The sequence below is a fragment of the Rhinichthys klamathensis genome, unplaced genomic scaffold, assembly GCF_029890125.1.
Source record: "Rhinichthys klamathensis goyatoka isolate OS25496 unplaced genomic scaffold, OSU_Roscu_1.1 h1tg000882l_1, whole genome shotgun sequence".
NCBI classification, from domain to species: Eukaryota; Metazoa; Chordata; class Actinopteri; order Cypriniformes; family Leuciscidae; genus Rhinichthys; species Rhinichthys klamathensis.
In genome coordinates, this window is record NW_026607240.1 from 95,079 (window position 1) to 99,782 (window position 4,704).

The following is a 4,704-nucleotide window of genomic DNA, read 5'->3' on the forward strand; positions in this document are numbered from 1 at the left end:
CGAGACAACTCACCCCGGTCCTGGTGGGCTACCTGAAGCAGAACCACGCAAACGGTACGTCCAGTGGAGCCCTTTGCTCGGTGTTGTGTGCTAGAAGACAGCGCTGCTCTGTGTCTGTCAACATCTGTCTCTCCTAACGAGTCTTTCCTGCATGCTGTCTTTTCAGGGTCGAGCTGTGGGTCCAACACCGGCAGCCTCAGCACTTGGCTTGAGCAAAGCTTTGGCAAGTTCTCCATCTACGTGGAGTTCGAAGACCTGCGCGTGCTCAACGAGGGCTTTGTCAGCGTGAGTGGCCCACCGCGCTATGTAGCCGTTTCCGTGACCGTTTTTTGTGCAAGCATGTTGTTTCTACAAACGTTGTTGTTGGTTTTGTCCCCTGCAGTTTGATGAGCTGGACATTCTGAGCGCTTCTCAGGTCGCTCAACTGACACTGACATCCGGCGCGCTGAACAACGCAGGCCTGATCAGCTTGGTCTTTGACCGCCTGGACGGAGACAACGCTTTCCGGGACGTTGACGAGTTCTTGACAGTACTCAGCAGGTCATCGCAGGTATGTTCTCATCACTGAGGCGGCAAGCTTGAAGAAGTGTTATTCTCTGGGTGGCAAAAAAAAACAAAAAACAAAAAAAAACATCAACAATAAAACAAAAGAGCCCCCCAAAGGCTTTCGGGAAGCAGCGTCTGACGGACATGTCCCTTTCTGTTTGTTTGTCATTTCCTCTAGGCCTTGGACATCGATCCTCCGGTGAGGGACATCATGATGAGTCGAGCCTTCGACATCATCAGCCCTCATTTTGAAGGCTTTGGAACCCACGACTGGGTTTCCTGGTTCACTGTGAAACTGACTCCTCTCCTGCCCAGCTTGACTGCAGAGAAGCTACAGGCAACAACATCACACGCAGACTGCAACGCATACCACATCATGTACGTAGCGCTCCCCAAATGCTGCACAGCTCTGTAAAGTGGTTTTCGTGGCATTGTCATTGAAAGCGCAAGGGCATTTCTCGAGCTGGTTTATAGTGAGTGGTGGTGAAACCACATTAAAGAGGCATCACCCTTACCTTCCTTTCGATTTGATCTTTCCAATATAGCGTTGGGGCTCTGAGCAGCGTCTTTGACCAGATTGATTCGCCGAGAAAACACACCTCGGTCCTGGTGGGCTACCTGAAGCAGAGCCACGCAAACGGTACGTCCAGTGGAGCCCTTTGCTCGGTCTTGTGTGCTAGAAGACAGCGCTGCTCTGTGTCTGTCAACATCTGTCTCTCCTAACGAGTCTTTCCTGCGCGCTGTCTTTTCAGGGTCGAGCTGTGGGTCCAACACCGGCAGCCTCAACACTTGGCTTGAGCAAAGCTTTGGCAAGTTCTCCATCTACGTGGATTTCGAAGACCTGCGCGTGCTCAACGAGGGCTTTGTCAGCGTGAGTGGCCCGCCACGCTATGCAGCCGTTTCCGTGACCGTCTTTTGTGCAACCATGTTGTTTCTACAAACATTGTTGTTGGTTTTGTCCCCTGCAGTTTGATGAGCTGGACATTCTGAGTGCTTCTCAGGTCGCTCAACTGACACTGACGTCCGGCGCGCTGAACAACGCAGGCCTGATCAGCTTGGTCTTTGACCGCCTGGACGGCGACAACGCTTTCCGGGACGTTGACGAGTTCTTGACAGTTCTCAGCAGGTCATCGCAGGTATGTTCTCATCACTGAGGCGGCAAGCTTGAAGAAGTGTTATTCTCTGGGTGGCAAATTACAAAAAAAACATCAACAATAAAACAAAAGAGCCCCCCAAAGGCTTTCGGGAAGCAGCGTCTGACGGACATGTCCCTTTCTGTTTGTTTGTCATTTCCTCTAGGCCTTGGACATCGATCCTCCGGTGAGGGACATCATGATGAGTCGAGCCTTCGACATCATCAGCCCTCATTTTGAAGGCTTTGGAACCCACGACTGGGTTTCCTGGTTCACTGTGAAACTGACTCCTCTCCTGCCCAGCTTGACTGCAGAGATGCTACAGGCAACAACATCACACGCAGACTGCAACGCATACCACATCATGTACGTAGCGCTCCCCAAATGCTGCACAGCTCTGTAAAGTGGTTTTCGTGGCATTGTCATTGAAAGCGCGAGGGCATTTCTCGAGCTGGTTTATAGCGAGTGGTGGCGAAACCACATCACCCTTACCTTCCTTTCGATTTGATCTTCCCAATATAGCGTTGGGGCTCTGAGCAGCATCTTTGACCAAATTGATTCGCCGAGACAACTCACTCCGGTCCTGGTGGGCTACCTGAAGCAGAACCACGCAAACGGTACGTCCAGTGGAGCCCTTTGCTCGGTGTTGTGTGCTAGAAGACAGCGCTGCTCTGTGTCTGTCAACATCTGTCTCTCCTAACGAGTCTTTCCTGCACGCTGTCTTTTCAGGGTCGAGCTGTGGGTCCAACACCGGCAGCCTCAGCACTTGGCTTGAGCAAAGCTTTGGCAAGTTCTCCATCTACGTGGAGTTCGAAGACCTGCGCGTGCTCAACGAGGGCTTTGTCAGCGTGAGTGGCCCGCCGCGCTATGTAGCCGTTTCCGTGACCGTTTTTTGTGCAACCATGTTGTTTCTACAAACGTTGTTGTTGGTTTTGTCCCCTGCAGTTTGATGAGCTGGACATTCTGAGCGCTTCTCAGGTCGCTCAACTGACACTGACATCCGGAGCGCTGAACAACGCAGGCCTGATCAGATTGGTCTTTGACCGCCTGGACGGAGACAACGCTTTCCGGGACGTTGACGAGTTCTTGACAATACTCAGCAGGTCATCGCAGGTATGTTCTCATCACTGAAGCGGCAAGCTTGAAGAAGTGTTATTCTCTGGGTGGCAAAAACAAAACAAAAAAACATCAACAATAAAACAAAAGAGCCCCCCAAAGGCTTTCGGGAAGCAGCGTCTGACGGACATGTCCCTTTCTGTTTGTTTGTCATTTCCTCTAGGCCTTGGACATCGATCCTCCTGTGAGGGACATCATGATGAGTCGAGCCTTCGACATCATCAGCCCTCATTTTGAAGACTTTGGAACCCACGACTGGGTTTCCTGGTTCACTGTGAAACTGACTCCTCTCCTGTCCAGCTTGACTGCAGAGATGCTACAGGCAACAACATCACACGCAGACTGCAACGCATACCACATCATGTACGTAGCGCTCCCCAAATGCTGCACAGCTCTGTAAAGCGGTTCTCTTGGCATTGTCATTGAAAGCGCGAGGGCATTTCTCGAGCTGGTTTATAGCGAGTGGTGGCGAAACCACATTAAAGAGGCATCACCCTTACCTTCCTTTCGATTTGATCTTTCCAATATAGCGTTGGGGCTCTGAGCAGCGTCTTTGACCAGATTGATTCGCCGAGACAACTCACCCCGGTCCTGGTGGGCTACCTGAAGCAGAACCACTCAAACGGTACGTCCAGTGGAGCCCTTTTCTCGGTGTTGTGTGCTAGAAGACAGCGCTGCTCTGTGTCTGTCAACATCTGTCTCTCCTAACGAGTCTTTCCTGCGCGCTGTCTTTTCAGGGTCGAGCTGTGGGTCCAACACCGGCAGCCTCAGCACTTGGCTTGAGCAAAGCTTTGGCAAGTTCTCCATCTACGTGGAGTTCGAAGACCTGCGCGTGCTCAACGAGGGCTTTGTCAGCGTGAGTGGCCCACCGCGCTATGCAGCCGTTTCCGTGACCGTTTTTTGTGCAAGCATGTTGTTTCTACAAACGTTGTTGTTGGTTTTGTCCCCTGCAGTTTGATGAGCTGGACATTCTGAGCGCTTCTCAGGTCGCTCAACTGACACTGACATCTGGCGCGCTGAACAACGCAGGCCTGATCAGCTTGGTCTTTGACCGCCTGGACGGAGACAACGCTTTCCGGGACGTTGACGAGTTCTTGACAGTACTCAGCAGGTCATCGCAGGTATGTTCTCATCACTGAGGCGGCAAGCTTGAAGAAGTGTTATTCTCTGGGTGGCAAAAAAAAACAAAAAACAAAAAAAAACATCAACAATAAAACAAAAGAGCCCCCCAAAGGCTTTCGGGAAGCAGCGTCTGACGGACATGTCCCTTTCTGTTTGTTTGTCATTTCCTCTAGGCCTTGGACATCGATCCTCCGGTGAGGGACATCATGATGAGTCGAGCCTTCGACATCATCAGCCCTCATTTTGAAGGCTTCGGAACCCACGACTGGGTTTCCTGGTTCACTGTGAAACTGACTCCTCTCCTGCCCAGCTTGACTGCAGAGATGCTACAGGCAACAACATCACACGCAGACTGCAACGCATACCACATCATGTACGTAGCGCTCCCCAAATGCTGCACAGCTCTGTAAAGCGGTTCTCTTGGCATTGTCATTGAAAGCGCGAGGGCATTTCTCGAGCTGGTTTATGGCGAGTGGTGGCGAAACCACATTAAAGAGGCATCAACCTTACCTTCCTTTCGATTTGATCTTTCCAATATAGCGTTGGGGCTCTGAGCAGCGTCTTTGACCAGATTGATTCGCCGAGACAACTCACCCCGGTCCTGGTGGGCTACCTGAAGCAGAACCACGCAAACGGTACGTCCAGTGGAGCCCTTTTCTCGGTGTTTTGTGCTAGAAGACAGCGCTGCTCTGTGTCTGTCAACATCTGTCTCTCCTAACGAGTCTTTCCTGCGCGCTATCTTTTCAGGGTCGAGCTGTGGGTCCAACACCGGCAGCCTCAGCACTTG